This window comes from Melospiza georgiana, chromosome 6, assembly GCF_028018845.1.
Source record: "Melospiza georgiana isolate bMelGeo1 chromosome 6, bMelGeo1.pri, whole genome shotgun sequence".
NCBI classification, from domain to species: Eukaryota; Metazoa; Chordata; class Aves; order Passeriformes; family Passerellidae; genus Melospiza; species Melospiza georgiana.
Genome location: NC_080435.1, coordinates 19,159,149 through 19,184,804, shown reverse-complemented (window position 1 = coordinate 19,184,804; position 25,656 = coordinate 19,159,149). Strand labels below are relative to the sequence as shown.

General features: G+C 41.3%; 1 long non-coding RNA gene across 1 annotated transcript in view; it reads left to right on the top strand.

Annotated features, from left to right (window-relative positions):
- LOC131085232 (uncharacterized) overlaps positions 1-23,351 on the top strand; it is a 291,057-nt gene extending 267,706 nt beyond the window's left edge. The window contains exons 12-13 of the long non-coding RNA XR_009114613.1: positions 22,492-22,634; positions 23,233-23,351. This is a non-coding gene — a long non-coding RNA (uncharacterized LOC131085232). The remainder of the gene's footprint in view (positions 1-22,491; positions 22,635-23,232) is intronic.
- The last annotated feature ends 2,305 nt before the right edge of the window (positions 23,352-25,656 follow it).

The following is a 25,656-nucleotide window of genomic DNA, read 5'->3' as shown; positions in this document are numbered from 1 at the left end:
GTGCAGGATGTGAAAATGGTGATTTCAGTGGGGCCCTTGGGGGCCTGGCTCTCAGAGGAGGGCTCTGGCAGAGGGGTTCTTTTAGGAAAGGCTGGCTCTGGGGGACAATCCCTGGTCTGCAAACATGCCCACCCCGCTTTGCTGAGGTATTACAGGCTGAGCAGCCCCTGGCAAACTCCTGGGGTCACTGAAAGGCTGCCTGGAGGCTTGCTGAGCTCCCCAGGCTGCCTTCCCTCTGCTGGGGTTGTGGAGTTGCATGCATCCCAAGCTGCCCATGGCCCCAGGAGGGCTGAGCTGCCACCCACACTCTGCCATGATCCCCACAAGCTCGGGGGTACATGGGGTGTGACACACTCCCCATAGGGCTCTCCAAAGGGGAGTTTTCTAAAATGTCTGTCCTAGGGAAGAGTCACATTTCTGATTCTTCATTCATGTTCGGAATGAACTGAAAATGGGGAATTGGGATTTTTCTCCAAATGGTCATTTTGATTCCTGCTTAGCTGCACAGCTTCTGTCCTTTCTGGGAAAATGAAGTGCCTTTGCAGGGACTCCTGAGAAGGCCTGTGCCAGGACCAAGGACTCTTCTTGTGTTGTTTGGCTGTGGACAGGATGAGGACACATAGATGGGAAACACTGGCTTGTCCATCCTACTTGCTACTATGGCTAGAGACTATGCAAATTTTTCTTTACTCTACATGGAAAGAAGCAGTGAGCAGGGATTATGAAGCCTTCTCACACTGTGTAACCAGCCTAGATCTTCTAGAATTGGGCACTGTCATTTTGCAGCTCATTGTGAAAAAAGGTTGTCTTAATAATGCAGTCTATTGGGAGAACATGCTGCTGAAACTGCTGCAAGCAAAGTGAAATTTTCATGTAAACATCTTCAAATATTTTTATGACCCATCAGCTTGAGTTTTATAAGTCAATGTATGAGTGAATACACAAAGCTTCTCTCTTTGTTTGCATATCCTGCCTCTACTGAGTTTTAAATGTTCATGCTATGTGGACAAAATCCAACTCTACATCTGTTTATGGCATATGTAGGCAGCATCATCTCCAAGATTTTTTTTTCATGTCTAGTTGAGCTCAGTAGCTTTGTGAAAAAGAACCCTCAAGACTTTAGCTAGCTTCTCTGTACCCTGACTGTGATTTCCCTTACAGGTTTGGGGTCCTCTGGATTTCTTGACATGTTCAAAATAGGACAGCAGAAACAACTATACCTCCCTAAGAAAAGGGACACATGTGACACATTTCCCCACCTCAGTGATGGCCCAGATGATAATTATGTCCCTGTTCCCCTGACCACAGTGATGTGAACTTTCCAACCTGTGGATCTGGAGACCTTGACTCAAGAATAAAGCCATGTCCTGGAAAAGAGTGATGGAAGGGAAACAACAAGGGCTATTCAGTAACTTAGGTTGGCATTGATGAGGGCATTGATGAGTCTGCTGGTTATGCACTTGCTTCCCAGGGGATCCTGGATAAATTATGGAATTGCAGCATGGTTTGGGTTTGAAAGGACCTGAAACATCATTTCATCCCAACCCCCTGCCATGGGCAGGACATCTTCCACTGTCCCAGGCTGCCCAGAGCCCCATCCCACCTGGCCTTGGACACTGCCAGGGATGGGGCATCCACAGCTTCTCAATGCAATCTGAGCCAGTGCCTCACCACCCTCACTGTAAAGAATTTCCTCCTCATATCTAAATCCCACAAGCTTCTCATAAGACAGCGCTTCCTTCCGTGTGATTTCAGCACTTAGTCTACAAAATCTATGGATCTGTCTATCCCAAGTGTCTATCCCAGGTCTTATCTCTCTATGGTTTGAACTGATGCTTTAACACAAAACTTTACCCTATTTTTTTTTTTTTTTTTACCACTGGTAGGGACATACTGGAACTATTACACAAAGCCAGAGCTTGCTCACCAATTTGATTCTTTCTGTTACTGATTAAGAAAGAAAAGGAGTGCAGGAAAGGCAAAATGGGTTTTAAAATATTTTTGTGACACGATTTGACAAGTGACAGAGCACTACAGCCTTCATGATGGAAAATAGAGATTTAGCAGCCTCAAAAAATTGTGGCAACAAGCTGATTTGATCATAATGTTTGTAAAATGATCATTATGTTTCATTTTTATAAGGCTGAGGTACTTTCATGGGATATACAGTGTTTGGTTGAAAGGAAGCACTGGGACTATATCCTAAGAAGTTACTTTGATATAGTTAGATATTTTCATTTGTTGGAAATTTTGCTTTGTCTGAAATTTTGACTGTTCTGATCTGGGACTTTGCTGAGGAATTAAAGCCGTGGCCTTTCATCTGCTCCAAAGCTATGGGCTGTGATTCACAGGGGCAGAGATGGCAATAAACAAAGCAATTCCCTTCCCTGTGCACTGGAAGAAGCTTTGCTGTTGCTCTGGCTTTTTGAATGCCCTCATTTTGTGTGTGTGTGTACATTTTATATGTCACTGTGCCTCTGCCTTGGTTCTGCACATTCACAGCAGTCTGCTGCTACCAATAATTCCCTGGACTGTGTTAGCCATACCTGCCAGGTAATTTGGGATCCTTCCCCTGCAAGCATGCTTTCCTGATGGCAAGTGCCTAAGACTGCAGGTTATAAAGAAAAGCCATTTTTTTAAGCTGAAACATAAATATGTGTTTGTGTGGTGATCCCAGCACATGCCAGCACACTCGCAGTGGGGGGGAGTGAGAGTGCTCCACGTGGGCAGCAGAAAGAGAGTTCCTTCTGAAGTGCTTGAGAGACATTTCAAACATCTCCCCCTTCTGATATATATTGCTATTAGGGTGCTGGTTGCAAATTTTGTAACTAATAGTCTCGCCTGATACTTCTAACAACTTAATGAGCGCTGTGACAAATGTAAATAGCGTTCCAGTAACACAAGTTTCCAGTTTGTATTAAAATGGAAGAAGGCCTTTAGTAAGACATAGCTCCTGCTGGGCTGTGTGCTGTAAAACCTCATTTTGAACCCGTGCCTGTACCCAGGAGCTCAGAGCCCAAACAGGCGAGAAGGATTTCTGTCTTCATTTTTATAAATGAGAAACTGAGGCAAACGAGTCGTGAAGTGCCGTGTCCAGATTGCATGGGGACGGTGTAATAGAGCCAGAAAATCTATTGTGCTATCTTCCTGTCAAAGAGATGTGTTGCTTTCCTGACCTTACTGTTATGGAAACCTTGCGTGAGGTGAGTAGCCTTTCAAGAGTGGGATGCCAGACTGTATTTCTTTTTCCCCAAAATAAATTTGTCCGTGCCACTAGGAGCTTGCCAGTAATCAGAAAATATTGCTTTCCAAAGAGACAAGATGCTTATCAGGTGGCAGGGCTGCATAGGGGGGCTGGATTACAAGAGGTGAGGGTGGGCAAGCGGCAACTCCTGCCTTTGGAAAAGCCCCTTTTTGGTCACTGTGCCATCACTCCCCCAGTACCAGCCAAATTCCTCTGCTTGCCATCCCCAGCACTGCTGGTGCCTGTTTTAAGCCCTGCTGTCACTGCTAGTAAGCAATGAAATTGTTGTGTTCACAGTATTGCCTGAATTAAGCACATGTAATCACATCCTGGAAAAAAAAAAAAAAGTATAAAAGAAGACTTAGGTCGAATTTACTACAGGAAGATATAAAAAAATGAATGCAAGTAGAGGGGAAATGAGAAATGCATAAGAAAAAAAGTAATAGCAATTAGATAAAGTGACAAAAATGCTGGGTTTAGTTAAGGAAGCCTTATCTGAAGCAACATCCAACTGTTGGCCCTAATCTCATCAACACCCAGACCCTAATGCTGCTCAAATCCCATAATATGGCTGAGCCCTGTTGAACACAGGCTACAGCTTGGCCAGGGCAGCCTTTCTCTGCTGGTAATAAAATGCTCTACAAAGTAATTCAGTAATTCTAAGGCACTCCATTTATGGTTTTGCAGAAATTGCCACTCTCTTTTGGGTTTCAGACTAACTTGAGAGGATTTAAGTATAGCGTTAGTAATGCCACTGCTGTGGAAAAGCCATAACCATGAAGGAAAACAGAAACAGGAAATAATGAGGAAAACTCTGTGTAAAGCAGGAGAATTCTCCAGGTGCTCTGGTAAGAGCATGTTTTATTAGACATGATTATGTTCTGTGCTGTTTATTCAATCACAGCATCATCTCCATCCTCCTTTCCCTCAGCTCCTCTGCAAGTCACTGTCACTTCACATCATGCACAATGGAAACAGACACATATTTATTCACCCCGACCCAAAAATAAGTTTTGTGGCATCTGTATCCACTCTCTGTTGTTCGGTGTGTTGTGCCAACATTCAGAGTCAGCAGGTGAGCAATGTTCTGACCCCAGCAAAGGGTGCGTTTGTCAGGCACAGCCTGTCACTCCTGCTGACCCCTCCATGTGCCCTGCTGGCTGGCACCATGGCAAATCTGGCCTTTTTGCTGCACACCTTACCAAAGGACAGCACCTCTCTTCTCTTCTTGTTTCTTTACACCCACTCTTTCATTCTTCCTTTTGGGTTTTCTCTCTCTCCATGGAATCTTTTCTTCAAAGATTCTGTTTCCTTATGGAACCTTTTGGTCTTCTCCATCTGTATCCTCATCCACACAGATTCCCACAATGAATTACTCTTCATTTATTGGTTTCTCTTATTTTTACCCTATTTTTAGCACCTGTCTATTCACTGATGCTTCATTTTCTCCTTTTCATACAATCCTGTCCCACAGATGATGCACGCTACTTGACCCACAACATCTTTATTTAGTTTGAATTCAATAGTTCTTCCCAACAAAAGCAACCTCAAAACATTCACTGCTTTTTTCACACTGATTTTTTTTTTTATTTTGTAAGTTCTCTTGCCAAGACACATCTTTTTGATGGGCTCAATTTCTTTGCACCTCTTTCCAGCCAAACTAGCATAATTTTCCCTTTGAGAAGAGCAGTTTCTTTCTCTCATTCCAACTGACTTCTGGTTGCTGATGAAATCTGAAAGTAAGCTGTGCTGGACAGCAGGACATTAATTTTATCAGACACACAGAATGTGTTCCTTTGCATTTTATCCTTAAGAATGTAACCTTCTTGAGGGGTCTTTAGACCATGTGCCAAATAATGGCTCCATTACACCACAATTACATACCCACACTTGGAAGAAAATGCTGTTTCTGTTGTGACCCTGTTTTCATCCAGTCTAATGGGTTTTATTCCCTAGGAAAGTAAAAGATCAGAATGCTTCTATTAACCTTGCTCTCCTAAATGTTTGAGTAGTTAAATTCTAGGTCATTATATTGATTCACAAGGCAACAAGTAAATTCTGTGGTTGGTAAGTATTTGCCAGTTGACTAGGCTTTATCCAATTCCATCTTGCTCCTGCAGCAGCATAATATTTCCATTGCAGTCAGCTTATGGGTGCAAATGATCCCATCTGCATCTTGATTTATTCCTTACTAGTTGGAAATATGCAGTGTCAAGTTTTCAGTGAATTTTGCTAGGTCCTAATGAGGATTCAATGTAACAGGATTTTTTCCAGCTTCAGTCTTGTAGAAAAGTTTTTCTGCATATCTGTCTTTTCAAATCAAAAAAGATACAGTGTGCTGGTATATAGTATATTCTACTTCCAATAAAGTTTTAGGCTATGCTAAAGAAAAAGAGAACTGTGCACTTCAGTCTTACCACTTACACCACTGTGGTATTGACAAGAAACAGAAAAAGATGGTTGGGAAGATGAGGATTAGCTCCTGGGTCTGGCTGAGAAGATGGAAAGAAGGGGCTTTAAGGCCTGTTAACTCTCTTGAAACAGAAGATCAGTAAAAAAGAAAGGGTCAATAGCAGAATTTAGGGCTCAAAAAAGCTGCCCCGAGTTGCTCAGTGCACAACAACCCATATATTTAAGTGGTTTGCTAGACTGGTGTTGCTAGAACATATTGTTTTCTTCCCTAAATCCTTTCTTTTCTGGCTTATATGCGTCGGAGAGGAAGTGAACAGCACCTTTTCTTGATGGCACTGGAAGGCCCTGTCTGGATTGACAGGAACCACAGCAGCCTTTTTTGTGGTGGCAGAGTCTGTCCCTGACCACATTATTCACTCATCCAGGCGTTTGTCAGTCCAGGTGTTTCAGAACTGGTCCTGCTGCTTGTTTAAGAGCGAGGTGCCAAAAGGTGCAGTTGCTGTTATGAAAAGATATCCACTTGGTTGTGGAGCTAAAATCAGATTGTCACTGATTTAAAAACCTGATAGTGCTGTCCATCACACTAGAACGTGCTAATGGTTCCTGTAAAGTTGGTAATCCCTGTGCTTATGCAGTGTTATGTGGTAATGCTCCTGACCAGCATAAGCACGGAGATTTGGTTATTATGTAGAAGAGTTATAATAAGAAATATGACTGCAAAAGCAAAGCAGTCAGTTGAAATTGGTCTATAATTAAATGCTTAGAAAATTCTGCGCTTAGCTCATTTTAAAATCAAGTGCTTCTTTGTAGCAATTTCCTTTCTTTAATTACAATTTCCTGTCTAGTTTGACATTTACAATGCAATCTTGGGGGACATGTTTGTGATTTATTATTCTTGCTCCTATCAGGATATCACTCGGCAGAAATGAGTTTATAAAATAAGAGCTCAAATTATTATGGCCTTTGACCAATAAAGCTGGCTCATAATTTCAGGCCTGAGAAAAGATTAACATTTTTGACAATCAAATGCAGAATTACCAATGGGGGACAATTTTGAAAACTATTTCAATTTTCTGAAACATTGTACATTTTTAATAAGGAATATATAACTGGTTCTATATCGGAGCACAGGCTTAAGAGTAGAAAGAGCAATAGTGAATTGTAAGGCAAACCTGAAAGGAAGACTTGAACATCTAACATTGTTTAGCCTCTTCTGAATGAAATTGAAACTGCTAAATCAACACTACTTGAAAATTACCTAATGGAAGAGATATAAAAGCTCAGACAAGTTCACAGCAATGCACTCTCCCTTTTCTTTAGCATTCCTGACTCCTTAGGCTAATTTGTCTGGAGGAGCCAGGAGAAATTTTTCTGGTTTTGGTTAGTTTTTTTTTTTTTTTTTCAAATCTTACTGAATAAATTTTTTTCTTGGTTATTATTTTTCTTTTGGGGTTTCACTTAGAGAAACAGATGCCCCTGCTAAACTGCATAAACATGATCTATTCGGCTGTCACTGCTTTTCCAATGACTTTCTTTGTCCCTGATTCAGGAAAATGTCATTGTTCAGGACAACACAGAAGTCAAAATGAATTCTCCGTGACTCGTGCAAATGTTCAAAGTTAAATGTGAACTTGTCTGTAACACAAAGTAGGCACCCTGCCTTGTGTGCTGGGAAGAGTGAGTTCTCAAAAGCTCTATCCAAAGTGGTAGGTGTGTTTTTAGTGTTAATTTGATGTAATGTCAAAATGGATGGCCTATAAAATTATATTGAAGGCGAGAGAAATGGTATTGGCAGGGAAGAAAATATGTATCTTTGGAGATCTTTAAAACAGCTCATGTACACATTGCTAGGAGGTGCAAATGCTTAGCACCTCTCAAAGTCAGGCTGCTTTTATTTAGATGCCAGCATATAGAGTTAAGAGCCTATTTTTAAGTACTGTGAATTAGAATCATTATTTTAAAGAATCTGTCCTCCCTCATGCCCGAGGAGATGAGAAAACATGGAATTAGTTACTTTGTTTGAGTAAGGCAAAAGTGAGAAAGTGGCAGGGCTCTGACTCCAAGTAGTTCCAGGGGTAAGGGCAGGGCTGCCACAGCAATTCCTGGGCCAGCCTCAGCTGCCTGCACTCTACTCATTAGCTGGGATCACATCAAGTTTCTGTCCTCTCAAAGCATTATTCCATTGTGATGTATTTTACCTCAGGGGTGGGCTTAAGTGAATGCTCAAGCATCCCTTTTCCAGGGCACCTGTCTGCAGTTTGCATGGGAGGAAGCAATGTGGAAATTGGATGCAGCCATGAAGAGGTGGTCATGAGCACCTGCACTGCTCCCCTGGGCAGGAGACCTGGCAGGAATGAGGAGCTGCTGTCTTCCCAGAGAAAAGACTCCAGGCAAGTCCATGGGCTAGTTAAAACATGTAGCTCTGAGGTGGGGAGAAGGAAGGTTAAACCCATGGAACTGCATTATGTACTTAGAAAATTATCTGAGCAGCTCTGAAAAGCAACGTGGTGGCAGGAGCCAATATTTGCTAGAAAGAAGGAAAGTTCAGTGAGTAATGAGACCAACATGTCTTCATCATCCAGGGTCAAAACAGAATGGAATTTTGATGGCTAGGTATGTTTGTCTTTGGGCTGTGACCAGTAATGATGACTAGAGAACCGTTTTCTCCAGCTATTTCCATTGCTTAATTATTTTCTTACAGAGTTACCTCAGAAAGGACAAGGATTTGTTAACCTGTCATCTTTGCATCTTGATATTGAGGTAGAATAATCAAGAGTTCCATTACTATCTAGTCTGCAAAGGCACGTGTTATGAACTCAAATACCTTCTGGCTATAAAAAGGTTTTATGCAATCATAAAATTGCAGAGTTTACATAGGGGCTTCACATGCCAGTACACACCTGCCAAAAGTCTCCATCCAGTCAAACTCTGAGACATAATAGGTCATGCTCTGTCTCCTCTCATTAGACCCTGGCCAGGAGGCCAGTGCTGGCAGCTCAGTCCAAAGGCCTTTCTGAACATCTAGAAAAGTTTTCCCTATTGAGCAGGATTTGCATACGAAATCCTCAGTGTGTTGTAATTTGACTTGAATTCCTAAATTGAAAGAATTAAATTACCTCTCCAAAAATCCTCTCCCTTTTCTTTAAGGATTATGTTATACTCTTTAATTCTGGGCTGAGTGAATTCCCATGCAGGAAGAAAAACATACTTATGAGCTGAGGCTCCTGAGCTGATGTGAATCAGCAGAGCATCGCTGGTGTCATGAAACCATGCAAGTTTATACATGCTGATTGCTTGGCCCTTAACATCACAAGGCTTTCCTAGAGCTGTGTGTTTTGACTCTGTCAAATCTTTCAATCCACATATGGATTATATATAATTTTACTTATGCACAGATGTTTTAGGCCATGGAGAGAAATAGTCTTTTGGGTCCTGGCAGGATTCCTCAGTGCTAATGTTATTCTTTTAAAAGTCAGTTTACAGTTTCAGGCACAGCCAGTGACAAATACAGCAGCACAACTTTGCTCAGAAATGTACCACAAACAGAGAGAAAGAGGAAGATCATTTTCCTGAACGATGATTCCCCCTGGCATCACCACTGTAACAAGACTGCCATAGATAAGTGTGTAGTAATTTTGTTGTCCTGAGACACAAATGGCAGTTCTTTGGTTGTAGCAAATTCTTCTACTTGACTTTACTGCAGCTGTAGGTGTCCTGATAGACTGAATTTATAGATATTTGTATACTTCTCTTCCATTGTTACCAACTACCTCTCATGTAGCATCTAGAGTTCCTGCTACAGAAAAAGAAATGGTGCAAATATCTCAAAGTACTGATTCCTTTTGGGTATCAATGTTCCCTTGTCTGTGGAAAACAGATGTAAAAACAGTTTGGTGGGAAAACAGGCATTCTGCTGTTGTTTCAACCTTAGCCTAGGATGACTTCAGCAGCTGTAATGTATTAGGAAAACAAGATTTTCAACACTAGGTACTTTGAAAATCCTCTCCTAAGTTCTTTCTTTATGGACTTATTTGAAAATGGCTTTGTTTCCCAGCATATGAAGAATTCAGTATTCTTCATTATTTTCACCTGGATCTTCAGGATTAGTCCTTCTCTTCCAAGTGGAACCTTAAACATTCATATGAAGGCACACTCTGTGATCTGAGAACTCAGACTTTGTTTGTGTTCTCAACAGTAGAACAAGCCACATCATCTTGCCTGGACATAACATTGATTAATTCCAACCCCTGAAGAGAATCAAAGCATCAAACATTACTCTCTCAGGGTAATGTCTCTTGGGTGTGAGCCCAAAACCAGAGCTGGTCCTTTTCTGCCATTGATCACACATGAAATGTATCTCATCTGACTCCCCTTGAAATCTGTGGGGGTTCTGTCATTAAGTCAACAGAAAGCCCAGAGTTTATTATTTGTAATGTATTTCTTATTTGTTCAACCCGAGCACTCCTTTTGGTGTTTTCCGGGTAAGCAGAAAGTTCAAGAGGGAACCAGGTTCCAAAGTTTTTTTTCCATAGATTCCAGCAGCTTCTGATTCCAACACCAGTTGGAGTTCAGGACTATGTTCAGCATCCCTGCTTCTCTGTTTTGACTCTGGTCAGCAATGGAGAAATGCAGGGAAGGGACTGGTGTGCAGCAAAGAGCAGCACTTCAGCTCTGTGAATTTCTGCACGTTTTGCTATTTCCTAATGTTTGTTTGGATTTCACATACTGCCCAGGCAAAATTAATTGCTTGCACATTTCTGAAAATTTAGTCCAATGATCTCTTTTTCTGTTTCCTGGGGTATGTATGCTTTTGGCTGCCAAAAATAACTCTGAGAGACAGGTTACATGGAAGCTGGGATTATCCATGGAAAGTAATAGCAGCACTCTCATGCAAGAAGAATGAGCAGGCTGCCGATTGTAATATGTTTAAAGGGTCAGCAGAAATCTATAAGTGGTCAAGAAACAAGACAAACATCGGCCACCAGTCTGATGGGAAAAGCAACATCCATTAAGTCCATTAAATTTAACATTGGAATCAATGTTTAAACCACAAGAAGTAATTAGTGTAATTCATATTACAGACCTTTGGATTTTTGAAACCAGGTTTAATTATATTGAAAAATGACAGCTTCATTTTGCTTTTCTGGGTAGGTTACCACCATGTTCCCGATGCTTTTATTAGGGCTGGGTGCCGATATCAGGTTTTTAATGACATTAAGCAAAGTAGTGTTTCAGCCATTTGAGGAACAATAAATCAGGTTAGATTCTTTTTGAATGGAGACAACACAGATCAAGTGGCTTTTAAATCATTTTTCTTCATCACTGAGAAGTGGAGCTGTTCACTGGAAACAGCAGCCCATGGGAAAAAATGCAGGTTGTAGAGTGTAGAGTGATATTTGGATTCTCTGGCTCCCTTTGCCTGCATCGATGGACAATTCATGAGCTACTGCTAAGCTCTGGAAAGGTATCTCTCTAATCCTTTGCCAGTACAAACTCCACATAACTTTTATGAGGTCTTTTATTAGCAGTCTCAGATTTGAAAAAAAGATGGAGTGATACTGCATCCTCTGGACTTAAAACATTTTCATATTGACAAAGATGTGGAAAGGACAGTAAATGTGGCCATGAATATGCCAAAAATATCTTAATTTTCAGAATATTTTCATTGCTGGATTTGAGGAAAGAAAAATATTTATCTTATTTCTATCTTCTTGATGTGCTTCTAGACACTTGGCTCTTCTTTCTTGAGCCACATTCTTTTTCTGGTTCTGTTTCATTTGGGATCTTTTCTTTACCGGCCGAATTTTTGTAGAGCTATCAGTGAATGTAAAGCTTATGGAAAACCAGTGGTGGCTTCTCTTTTGGCTTCCATTAGTGCAAAAACTAATGCAAATCATTGATTTAAAAATAAGTGCCTCTTGGCCTGGAACTGTTTCCTGGTTCCACCCTGTACTTGGGAAAAAGGAAAGAATTTCATATTACTGAGCAATGCAGAGAAATGGGAATGTACATGCAGAGCCTGAGTTTATAAGGTGGTGAAGCCATGAGAGTTCTGTCATTCTGTTTCTGTGTACCTGCAAAGCAATCCAAAGTGTCTGAGTCAGGAGAGTGTGACTGAATGTTGTGTAGGAAACCATCAAGGAGTGGGATAATGACTTGAAATTTCTTGGTCTGTGGTCGTTCATTTAAACTGATAACAAAAGTAAAGTGAAAAATCTAGGCAGATTTAATTTTTTTTTAAATATGTAGCATCCAGCTGCTCCCTACATCAGAGGAAATGAGTTTCAAGAGATGAAAATTATGTGATACTTCCTCACAGACACCACGACGCCTTGGGTCTGGCTGTTCCCTTCCAGCTGTGGAGGCCCAGTCATGGTGTTTACAGGGTTATCCTCACCACAGTGCAAGGCAGGGATATGGTGGAGCAGTGAGATCCCAAGGAATGCTCTCCCAGGTCTTGGAAAACAAAAGATGAAGTTTCCAAATAACCCAGGAAATTCAATAGGTATTGCTGCAAAGAGGAGGATGAACCATGTGCAGGAAGGGCACCATCAACAAGCCTTAGTGATGTTGGCGCAGAAGGCAAAGGAAAGTAGTGCAGCAGTAGAAAGAAATGGAGGCAGATGTGGTATGATTTTTGTCAGCTCTTTGGGTGAAAAACCTGTTTAAACTGGTAGAGAAGAAAGCTTAGTATCTAGGACTGAGCTGTCCTGGAAGGGCCCTGCACCAACAAGTGAAGGCAGCAATTCTCTCTAGCACTCAGGAGCATTTTTCTGACTGTGGGGATTATGAGTGCAAGATCTCTTTATAGGGCATGGGAAAAAGAAAGAGGGAAAGAGAAGATTCCAGACCTGTAAAGAGATTTCCAGCATAGATTAGTCTTTGGGCATGTTGATACTGTATGGATAGATGTACACTCATCGTGCTTGTGCTATTCACTGAAAAAAATCCTTCTCATGAGGGATTATTAGCTCAGGCTTGGTGCCAGTGCAATCACATGGCTTCTGTCAGATTGGAGCGTGGGCAGAGCTTGCTCATGGCTGTTTGCAATATGTGGTGTAAACATACCCAAAGAGTAATAGCAGGTGGTAGCAGAGGAGGTGCATAGAAAGAAAGATTTGGAACAAAAGATGCTAAGCTTCATTTGCCGTGTGATGAGCCAAATTCATCATTGGTGTAACGCCCTGAAGTCAGTGGAGTTATAATAATAGAATTAGTCCAAGGAATCATATCCATCCCTGGCACTCCATGCAATGCCTTTGATCTGATGGGGTATAAGTCATGGCAGCATCTTGCCTGCTGAACTCACAACATGATGCCTCCAGGGTGAAACATCAGGAAAAAAAACCTCACAATGGCACTGGAAAGTCACAAGCTAAATTTCAAATGTACATTTCAGTTTGAAATCCTGGCAGAGTAGTTCTTTTCTTCCTGCATATTTGTCCCAAATGGTAACAATATAATGAAATCTCTGGCCACATATTCAGCACTCAAAATGGGATTAATTTCTTTCTGTTTGGCTAGTACAAATAACTGCACATGAAGAGTTTATGCAATAACAGAGGGGGTTATTTTGTCTTGGCAATGGTTTTGTCTGGAGCAATGGAAGAAACTGAGGTAACGTGAATATTGTATTTAGCTTTCTTCATCCACAGTAGAAAAACCAGCATTTCATTTGGCACTCCCTACTTATTAAAGTGCTCTTTTGCATTGCTTCCCAGCTTCAGCTCTGCAACTCCCAAGCAGGCCAAACACAATTCCTCTCACTTCACTCCTCTTTCCTAAAAGAAAAACTCCAAGAAAAAGCTAACACAAAACCCAGGAAAACAAACCAGATATGCCCCAAGAACCAAGCACATTTCTCCCTCTTTTTCACTATTGAGTAAATGCACTCAGAAGTTGTATTGGTTAAACCATCCTCAGCTGGTTTAAGTTTACCTGCCTTGAGTGAGTTCAGTGAGTGAGTTCTCAGTTTACAGTAGCTGAGAATCTGGCTCTTGTTTGTCAAAAGTTTAAATAATACTGCGTCAGCCACCCTTCAGGACTTTGTATTCTCTCTGACCCTGGGATTTGCAGTCTAGGAAGCTGAACTGGCTGTCCATGGAAGTGGTAAGTGCCAAGGAATGGGTGCTCAGAGACTTCTCTGCAGAGCAGCTGCTTTGCAGAAGGGCTTTTACCCTTTGTGCTACCCAAAAGCACATTTTGGGTGTTGTTCCATAAGAGGCATAAGCTACTGTTCTTCTCTGCATCTCTGCTCCCTCTCACTTGTCCTGTGGTGAAGAGGGATGCTGCTGATAGCAGCTTCGCTGTAAGAAATGATAGCTGTGCTTGACATCCTACAGCTATAGGAGCAGAACTGTGCCTGGCACTGGGGCTGGCACAGTTCCAGAACAGCTTCTGCAAGGCCACAGCCAGAGCTCCTTGGAAATATGGATTCTACAGGTATGTTCTCTGTGGGTTATTCTCTACTCATTCTTGAACCTCTCATAGAGCCTCAGCAAAGCTGGCTGAGGGAGAGGTCTCCAAGCTATTTAATTCCTACAAATGTGTGGAAAAATACGGAGCCAAAGAAGAAAGGAGGCAAAAGTCATACACACTCAGCTCATTGTAACCAAGAGACCTAGAGGCCACATACATGTCTAATCACAAAGGAATGAAGAAAAAAACTTTTTATTATAGTTTTTACTCCTGTTTATAAAATACCTGCTTAAGCAGTTTCAAAAAGCACTGAGGTGCAACTGAACATGTAATATATCAGATAAAAGTAGTTAGGTTTTTTCCTGCTCTTGAAATTTTTCTGAGGAGATCAGAGTGTGGTTCTCTGCTGGCTTTAGGTTTGTAAATATTTTGTGAACGCTTTTTGTCCTATTTTTTCAATCCCACTGGGAAGTAATTTGATGCAAGTATCCCACACTGAGCAACATGGACTCACCCCCACTGGGCAGGTGGGTTATGTGTTTGGATGAGTGAGAAGGCAAGTGTGTCTGGCTCAAATGTCACCTCTGAATTTCAAAATCCTTTTCCACTAACATCATTCATATATGAGACTTGGAAATGCATTTTGAGCAATTTAATGTTATTCTGATTTGTATTAGAGTTGTGTGGAGTGATCCCAGAGAAGACAGGGCCCAATGTGCTTAATCAATTAAGGTGTAGACCTTGATAGATGCAATCTATTTGAGTTTAAAACTGAGACAGGTAAGAGAAAAGGAGGAAATGGAAGCACAAAGGGTAAAAGGACTTGGTCAAGGTCACATCTGTGTAAGTAAAACTTGATCACCCGACTGCTCTTGGCAAGTAAATATGAAAGGAGAGCAGTCGGCCAAAGTAAATTCACTTTAAAACCTGAATGAAAATAATCAATAGTATTCACCCACTGTGTCCCAGATGCCTGAATCAATTTGATAACAAACAGTTTGTTCCCTTTTCTTAGTTGTTTGTAAAGAAGTAGCTTGATTGCCAGTGTGCCTAATTCCAGACATATGCGAATTCCCTAATGGTAATGGAGCTGCACTATTGCATGCCAAGACTGAGGCAGATACTCAGCTCTTTCCTGCTAGATTTCTCCCAGAAGATCTGCAGTCAAATCCCTGTTTAACGACTATCAGAGGAACATATGTGCTGCTTCGTGGATCCACTTTCCATCCAGTGTAAACACGTAACAGTAGCTCGGCTCCTGCGCCGCGGTCGCGGCCCTGTCGGTAACCGCGCACTCGTGAGTGGCTGAACAAGCCCAGGGCCTCTGGGGTGCCTGCTGGGAGCCACTCCTGCCCTGGCACCTGGCACTTCTCCTGCCAGAGCACTCTGCACCCAGTCCCTCACTTCCAGGAGCTGGTTCCATTAGCCAGAGCCTGCTGGGACAGGCTGCAAGAGGGCTGAGGTCAGTGGAAGCTCTCTGGGTGCAAAGAACAGCTTCCCAAGGAAAATGGGCACACAAACAGCTTCCCAAGGAAAATGTCTGGGCACACAGAATAGCTTACTAAGGAAAATGTCTGGGCACAAAGAACAGCTTCCCAAGGAAAATGTCTGGGCGCAAAGAACAGCTTCCCAAGGAAAATGTCTGGGCACAAAGAACAGCTTCCTAAGGAAAATGTCTGGGCACAAAGAACAGCTTCCTAAGGAAAATGTCTGGGCACACAGAACAGCTTCCAGTGGAAGTGTGATGCTGGTTTGCTTCTGGTCTGTGAGCTCCAGGTGACTCCCCAGGCACAGCAGCTGGGCCCATGGGAGAGGCACAGAGAGCATTTACAGACACGGGCACAGATTTCCTATCAGAACTGCCACAGCCATCCTGCAGCGGGTCTGGTCTCACTTTGGCAGTCTCACAGACCAGGCTGCAGGGACAAAACCCAAAAGGCTCTTCTGGCAATCAGATCATCCTCCAGATCAGCTGGGGACAGGTATATCAAAAGCAGTGGGGGATGATTAGGCCTATTCTACATTACCCTCCTTCAATAGGTTACATGTTACCTTTTGGCTAACTGATGATGCTTATTTTTATTTTTTTCTGTTCCTATTAGATCACATTGATCTGCTTACAGTTTAGCTCAAGTTCTCAAAGTGGTCAGTCTACTGATGGTGGGACAAATACACCTTATCTGGAAGTTATCTACCAGCTGGGCGCTGTAAAAATGTCCAGTGCATTTAATATTGTGAATTCATGATTGCAGGTCATTTGGTCCAAAACATCAGCCATCAGATATTTCCTGCACTAGTCACTACCTGCAGAAGGGTTATTCATTAGGTCTTTGCAAATTTCTATTCCTTTGCCCATCTTGCTAGATTTCATAGTGTTGCTTTTCCATCCCCTTTTAAAATTAAGTCACCATGTCAGTGATTCATGTGGAAAATAACACCACGTGCACTTCATCCTCTTTTGGCTGTGTTGCTCAGGTGAAAGGACATCTTTTGCTGAAAGCAAACCAAATCATGAAAGTCTGGACTAACAATTTTGCAGAAAAGGGATGTTTTTGGTACTAAAACTCCTGGGGAAAAGCCAGCTATAGCCCGAGCAGTTGAAACTTTCTATGCTATGTGTTTGACTTGCATGGGCATCTTCATTATTGAAAGTTCAAAGAAAAAAAATGCTTCTTCCTCTGCTGTATCTTCTGTTCTGTGCAGGGAACAAATAACCTATTCCTTGCTTCATTCACTTTTGTAACTGCCACTGCTATTGCTGTTTCCTGGAAGAAACCATGGAGTTGCATCTGGAATATTTACTGTGTATATTCCAAATTCAAATATATCAAAGGGTATAAAATATATATAGGGTATACTGTCAGTATAAGCACCTTCCCTGTTAAACATACATGGTCATAAAATATTAAGGGAAACTAGATCAATCTATTGAAGATATTCACATACAAAAGTGTTTTTCATAGGTCATAGAAATTTATTAGAAAACTTACTGTACATTATGGAGCTCTGAGCTGTGTGACCATTTTGTATCCCTGTGGATATAGCAAAAGTATGCTCATCAAGTTACTGGCACACAACTCAATTTTTACATGGGAGAGTAAAACTTGGTGTTAAATAATGCCTAAAAGCAAATAGAAAGCACCTTGTCTCCTTCAAATGGCATCCTCCCAGGAAATGCAAAAAACAATCAATATATTATAGTAGCTTATGATCTCATTTAAGTGATTCAACATAACAAAATTTCAATGACATTTCTTTCTTCTGTGACTGTCGACTTACCTTTTCTCTGAACTGCACCACTAGATTTAGATTTTTTTCCAATTTTTTTCATCCTTTCCTTAGGACCATGCTAGGAAGGCAGCCTGTCCTGGGGAAAAAAACATATGGTTCATTAAACTACTAGAGATTAACAGAAGCCAAAAAATTCATTAATGCCATGGACTGTGTAGCTCTAGTCTAGGGAGGGGAAGACCTGTGCCACATCCGGCTGGCTGCACTGTCCCCTGGGATTTGTGGGATTGTCTCCTACCCTAGATGTCTGTGTTTCCTTCTTAGTTTATCTTAGTTTGATTTTTTACAGAACAAAAGCTGTACTTTTCCTGTTAAATTGCCCTACAGCTGCCTTATACAGGAAATGTAGATGGCTTGTACTCCCCACTCATACCAATTTTTATGTCTGTCTGAATAGGATTACTGCTTGGGCCTCCAGAAGATGTTATACTTATTTACATTTGAGTTAAGCACTGATGATCCCCTCCTTATGGCTTCACTGCAGAAAGAAGGTGGTGGTGGCAGCGAGCAGATAAATCACAAAAGACACGCTTCATCTGCCTGATCTCTGGTCTCACTTCTGCCCTTAGAAATGGTGCAATAGTTCAAGTTTATAGCCTTTGTGGATTAGAAAAGCACCCTTATGCTGTTGAAAAGAGAAAATGTCCATAAACAGTGATATTGACAGTTATTACTGTTGTATCACTGAAGACCAGGGCTCATTGTGCTAAGTGCTGTGCAAATGTATTTTAGAGGGCTTTCCCTGCTATAAACAGCAATATTCTTGTTAGAAGCAGCAGGTCTTGTTATTCCTATAACTCTCTTTGCTCTACTTTGCAGCTCAAGTAGCACATGGGCAGTCATGCCTTAGTAACAGTCAGAAGAACCAACTGAAGACAGACACATTTCCATCATGTGAGTACTTCTTTATATCTTCTGTCTCCACCACATTTGGAGTTTTGCTGTCTTTACTCCAGGGAAAATTTGCCACACTCCACGTGTTCATAAAGAAAGCATCAGAAGCAAGCAAAGTGAACAAATGTAAACTGGTTGAAACAAAAATTGAGGGTTTTTTATTTTCAAAACAAAATATTTGTATCTATAGCTTTTTATCTTTTAGAATAAGTACATGCCCAGATTAATCTGTGACAAACACATTTAGAAGGCACTACAGAAAGAGTGGAATGTATAGATGCCTATGATTGAATTCTAATCAGAAAACAGAGTTCTTCACTCTTTCTGTAGTTCTAGTCTGGTGGTCCAGATTGCCCCTAACCAACATCTACCTAAGGGCAGAGAGATGCTATAAACATCCTACAGAGATAGTGCTGGGGAAGCCTGAAAGATTGGACATGCTTTCTATCCCTGGGGTGGTTTTTTGTTGGTTTGGTTTTGTTTTTTTTTTTTTTTAATTGGGACATATTTTCCTTTTCCCCTTCCTTTCTTACATGACAACTCTATTTACAGCTTGCAAACTTCTCACTCTTTAGTTTTGGTAACAGTATTGCTGATTCATTGATCCATTCATGATCCAGGGCTCCTTTCAGTCCTTTCCAGCAATGCTACTGCCTGGCCAATTATTTTATTGTGCTGATACATCTTTTCCTTTCCCCTCTGACCAGCTCTTATCTCACAACAGTCTCCACATTTTCTTTGGTGTGTCCTTTTCAAAATGGAGAGTTAATAACTAGGTCAGCTTCAATAAGAAAGGTGAGTGTGGAGTGCTAGTCTGTGCTCAGGAGCCTCCTTGCCCCTTACAGAAAGAATCTCTCACATTTCCTCAATCTTAATCCGCTTTTAATGGCCTTACTTATTAGTTGCTAAGCTGTTTTCTTCTGCAGAGCTAGAAAAGATAGCCCACATAGTAAGGTGCTGGTATTTTGTGGTCAGGCACAACATCAGAATGTCTGGATTTGTATCTTGCCCTTTTTTGGCGGATTAGGACCACTGAGGAAACTTATTCAGTGCTATCTGCGTTTAAGAAATGAGAGCCTGGATGAGATTTCTGGCCCTCAAGCAAATTTTCTGAGTGCCCTTGGGTGACTCAGTTGCTTGTCTCTGTTTCAGCTCTCTCTCTGCCAGGCTGATGTAATATTCCATGCCTAATATAGGTGCTGAGGAGCTCAATTAATGAATGCTTGTGGAGTGTGCAGATCACTGATTTACAGATTGGTACCCCTGAGGGACCCCAGCAGAAAGCTGCTTGGGAACACAGGCTGGCTTGCCAGGATGGAGAGTGAGAAAACTCTCAAAGAAGTGGACAGGAGGCTGGTAAAAGGAAGTAGGAGAGAGCCCAGAAAAATTTGGGCTGATATAACAAAAGGCATTCATTACTTGCTACAGAAACTCTAAAAGAATCTGACGTTTGGATGTTCCCTTCAAATTTGGACACTTGGAAAGCTTTAATCCATCAAATTTGAGTAGGGAGTCTAAAAGTCTAAAGAAAGACCTCCTGAAAGCCATTTGCATAGTGTACTCACTAAAAATCTATAGACATATAGATTAATTTAAACTTTGAAATTACATAAGCATTAAACAAGCCTTGAAAAAATGCACACAAACATATTCTGGTGAAAAGCTACATTGTGATCCTTCCTGTATGAATTATAGCACATGTACAATAACTGCCATGCCTTCTGCAGGAAATGTGAGAATGTAGGCACCTATTCAGATTGGAGGCCATAAAAAAGGAACCTCTAATAACAAATGGATCCTAACATTTTTTGAAATAACTAAAATAAGAAAGGGACCAGAGGGAGTGAATTGCATAAGGAGTGGAAAATCCTGAACCCATGCTGGCCCGAAAGAAGTATCAGAAAGAAAGAGCTCCTTTAAGTAAAAAACCTCCCAAATTAGACCTTTGTCTGACCAATTCAATAAGAAAGGAACAGGGAATAGGGAAAGTCATTCAAATGTATTCATTAAGTTGGCAGAGAAATGCTTATTAAAGAAACTCTCATCTTGATTCCTTTTTTGGGGAGGAGGAAAAGAAGAAGGAAGGGAAAGTTTTTTTTTTTTATTATTTAACATTAATGGTTCAGAGGCATTCTTCCTATTATTCCTTCTATTTTGACTTGCTGCATTTGAAAAATATGTTGTCTTTTAAATAGATTTATTCCTTTCAACAGCATCTGACATCTTTTGTCAGAAGTTCCTTCATTTTTCCAGTTTATTTCTTAACATGTATTTGTAGAAAGTGGCTTCCACTGTATTAATTGATGTGTTTGTGTCTGTTCGGAGCAAATGCATTCTCCTCACAGGGATTTTAACAGGCATTTGTTTAAGTGCGTTTTGCTTTTCTGTGTCTATTTCTGCTTGTTTTTCTGGTAGAGAAGGAGACATTACTAACATGCAGCCAGCATAATGAGTCCCATTAACTCCCAGTTCAGTTTGCTTTTTGACCACCTCTCTTTTAATGACTGTACTTTTCCTGACTGCAAAGTTTGGGGAATAGGAAGACTGTTCGCTCTGCTGGATTTTAATACATGTTTACATCCTTCTTTGCAGAACAGCACCACCTCTCAATTAATGTTACTCTTAGCCTTAAAAAAGCAATTGGTAATAAATAAATGCAAACATGTTTTGGGAAAGTGTGGTGCGAACCAGATTTTTCACAAAGGCTGCTAAGAAATTTTAGAAGCAGCATTTGTGCTCTAATATTTTAAAGCTTTTTCATTGATCTCCTGTTAAATGAGAAGCAAGAATTAACCTCAATGACAGTGCTAGTAGCTCTGCAGTCTATTTTGGCCTGTTCTTTAAGTAAAAAGAGCAACCTAGATGAGAATTTTGTGCTTCACTGGATATTGAAAGATGAGGCAATAAACTGCTAAACTTGAGTAATCACACACTCCCAGAGGAATGCTTCAAATGGGGTTGGTCAAAAACCTTGAAATTCTAGCCTTCTGCACACTGCCTGGGCTTTAACATTTGATGAGAGTCATTATAGTGGGGGACTGAATACAAGTGTCTTCTGATTACAGACCTTCCATTAAAAGTTCCCACCAGTGTGCCTTTCCATAGAGAAGCGTCAATGGGATTAAAATCTCAATTCACCCCAGTCAATTCTCCAGTAACACGATTTCATTAGAGGCAGGCAGGGAGGAAAATGGACTAGAAAGCACTGAAACAGCTGGTGTATAAATTATAAAGTGTACTTTCTACTAAGTGAACACACCTTCCGCTCAGCCACATTACTAATTAATGTGTAGGGTAGCCGATTTTATGTAAATTGTATTCTTCCTCTCTCCTGTGCTTTGGTTAACAACAGGTTCTTCTAAATCTTGGAAAAAGAAAGATTATGCAAAGCTATCATCATATGAAAATAACGTATTAACATACTGCCTGTGAACTGTATCCAATCAGTTCCTTTTCACTGGCGTGTGTACAAAACAATTAAAATCAAATTTATATTGCACTTCTTTAATATATTCTGGTATTAATATAATCAACGAACAAGTGTTAAAAAGTCTTACAGGCCTATTCTGCTTTAAAATGATATGTTTGTTCTCAGAGTTAGTGGATATTTTCAGCTTCTCTAAAAGGGCACTAAAATGAAAAGTTCTCGGCGTACAAATGCAACTCTGGCAGGTTCATGTGGAGCCTTTCTTATTCCAGAATTCCAGCCTCTCTCAGCCTGTTGTGTTCATGTTTTTAGCTGGTGTCTTTACTCCTGGTCTTTGTCAGCTGTTCCCCATGTTACCTGCAACATATTGGTTTTTAATTGTTGGGTGTTGCTGAATAACAGTTCATAAAGTTTATGAGAGCCCTGGATTGTCTGGATGACCTGCGGGCTGGTTGTGCTACCAGCTGTTCCTGTGTCAGACAGACACACACACCCAGGATCTGCCTGCCAAGGACCAGGACTTCACCTGGGGCCTGAAGGATGGCTCACATGCCACCAGCACATCCTTATTTTCCATGTTTCATGCTCTGAGGTTTTCCCTGTCTGTTCTCCTTCCTGCCTTTGGTGTACTCTCATGTGACACGTGGCAGGGAGAACCGAGATACTCTGTCACTGCTTTCGGTGCTAGAAGATCTCAGAAACAAAAAAACCCTCGTGTGAATAAAACAGTTTTGTCATTCACAGGGGTGGAATGTCTACCAAGAAGTTATTTATTCCGGCCTTAACAATATCTGCATCTCCCCAGGAACAGAGCCTTGTCAAGCCCCTCTGCCAACAGGCACTCCACACTTCATCAGGCAGTTTTTCTCAGGGATTCTGAGAAAATTCTCAGGGATTCTGAGAAGATTCAAACAGAACTTTGCTGTCTCTTAACACCTCTAGCTGCAGGTAAGCCTGTTTCTTGTCCTACGCTCTGAGGATAAAGAAGAGATTACTCTCTTCTTTGAATTTGCCTTTTACTTATTTTGAGAACCTATCCTCCCTCAGACACATATACAGAGACTAATGCTAGTGCCCAGCCAAGATGATTCTCGAAACCATGATCATGAAGCTGGAAATTATTGGTTTTCCCCTCCCCTGGCAGTGCTGAACCTGCCTACAAAGACACATCCCTCTGAGGAGACCAAAAGAGAATGTATTTCCTAGGAGAAATAAGTGAGTGAGATCCTCATACCACTTCTGAGCCTTTTTCTAAAGCAAAACTGCTTCTTATGGCAAGAGACAAACTAAGCTGAAAACATAAGCTCACTTCAGTTTGGACCAGAGGATAGTAATAAACCATGGAGGAAAGGTCAGTGTCTTCCCATTAAGGGGTCCCGTGTCATCCTTATTTACGATTGCCTAACAATTAATTTAACCAGATAAAAAAGTGATTGGCCTAATTCCATTTTGAAATTGCAGATTTGAATTCTTGGAAGCATAAATGGTTGTGCCTTTACATTATCAAAAATGGCTTTAGACTCAAACTGTTTCTTTTTCTCTTCAGCTCTTTTCATCAAGGCTACAAAATGAAGGTGGGTGAGGAACGCAGAGGAGAAGGAAAAAATACTAGGATTCATTGCCAAGTACTTTCTTTTTGTCCTTCATTTCCTACCAGCTGATTTGGAATGGAACCAAGCTGAGTAGATGACTGACAGAGTACCTCACACTAAACCCTTGGTCAGACCTGCTGCACCATTTTCCTCCTTGATGGTGTGGGTGGCATAAAAGGCATCACCAGGCTGGCCCTCAGCCTTGAGGCACAGGGCAGCATCATCTGCAGCTCTCTGTAGGGATAGAACAGGAGTGGAGGAGGTGCACATCCCACCCTTGGTCACAGCATTGGAAGCCCAGGAAGCGTCAGTGGGAACTGAACGGAGCCAGGAAGGTCTGAGCAGAGACACAGATCACAGCCCTCACCTTCCCTGGCTGCTCAGCACTCCAGGTCAAGGCTGTCTCTCCCACTCCCTCTGGCTGTAAGTCACTGTCAGATCCTTCCCCACCGGCTGAGGGACAGTATGGTGGCACTCTCCAAGCCTGCCAGGACCTGTGGTGCCATTACTACTCACAAAGGAAAGAGGGACAGACACAGAGCTCTGGTACCCAGGTTTGCTGTCCCACTTACAGCACCAGGAAAAGATGCTCTGTTGCTCCTTCAGAAATACTTTGCTGATGAACTATTTCCAGATAAGATGAACAAATAAATCTCAGGAGCCTCTGAAGGTGATCCTCCAGAAATGGCTTAACAATGGCTTGCCTGGCCATTTGCTGGTTTGCTCTTTTTGGAAGGAACAAATGTATGAAAAGATAAGTTGTAATTACTGTTTTCCAGGCAGCTCAAAATAAAGCCAGAACAGAGAAAAGAAGCTTCTCTTTCTTTGGGTGGTGTTAGGTTGAAAGCTGATGAGTGGGTTCCTCAGTGATTTGGGGGTTGCACATCTTCAGTCAGAGAGATTCTCACATTCCTGCAATTTTTAAATGGGCTTTTTTTAAATGTTGCTGTATTATTTGTACCAGTGTTTGCTGTATTCATGGGAAATTATCCTATTTTTCTTCAGTGGATACTGCACAAGATTCAAAATGAGAAACACATCCATAAAGTTAGTTAGCGTTCAATGTGTAATTTTTTTTTGTGATAAGGAAAATGAAAAAGATAGTTGTAGTTGCATTTTAATTACATTTATTGAATATACACATTGTCTAAGATCTAGAATATCTCTAGCATGATGGAAGACAGCAAAAGAATGGGATTAGAGCAGAAGAAGAAGAGATCTCAGGTCTAAATAGTGATACAGAGAGGATAACCAATCTGAAATGGTTGAAATTGTGCAGCTTTAGGGGATGTTTAGCTTCTTAGCACAAATTGCACAAATTTAATTTCTGCATGCATTCCCATAATTATTTTTGTTTGGAAGTAACTGTGAAATTGAGTCTTTTGCTTCTGCTGATATTAGGTCACTTCTGAAAACAAAGTGTATCTCAGAGAACAGCAATATTATTATTATTCAAAGGCTGCGTGCTTGGGCAATTATGCAAACACTGTCCTCCTGTCAGTCAGTACAAACCCTTCCTAAAATACCTGGAACCCTTGAATTAATTAAACTTCCCATCCCCTCTGAATGCCACCATGCAAAGGGTTCACCTCCTCCCCAAACCCACTCCAAAATTCCCCTCCCAGGTCATTTTATCATGCAGTTGTCCAGCTGAATGTTGTTCTGCAGTGAACACTCTTGCTCCTCTAATCACTGAGTACAAGTTTGTCTATGTACAGCTCTGCAGACTCTGTATGCTCTTTTAGCAAAAGTCAACTTGGTGACTCACGTGTTGCAAAAAGTGTGGAATCCACTGAAAGCAGCATTGCTTCCCTGAAGGAAATAAGCTTTTGTGGCCTAACCTCAGAGACAGCAGAGGCTGATGTCCCCTTTCCATCATGGCTGGAAGTTTAGGAGCACAGTTCATATGAAAACTGCTGGAGAAAAAAATGCCTGGTGGGAGAAAACCCCCAAAACAACATACCAAGTGTAATGATACAGAATGTAACAACACTTTTTTTCTTCCTTTTTACTCCTTAAGTACTCTTAATGGGAAGAAATGGTTTCTCTTTTCAGATCTGTGTATTACTGCAGAAATATCCCACTGGAAAAAGGCTGCATAAATTCTGGCCACCGTGTAAATCCCACACTGAAGACTCACTTGGGAAGAAGAAAAGACACAAAATGTTGTGCTGGCTCTGTAAGTGAAGGTAAGTGTTGTCCTACATAAACAGTAAGGACAGCAAAGCTAAAATGGTGCCCAAATCCTGTTTCAGGAGCAAACCATTGTTATGTCAGCCAAAGCCTTTGGAATTTTTATGAAGGTGGAGACTGTTTCTCCCTTTGTCTATCCTTACTCCTTGGTAAACAGGCATGTATAAAACCAGACCTATATAAAA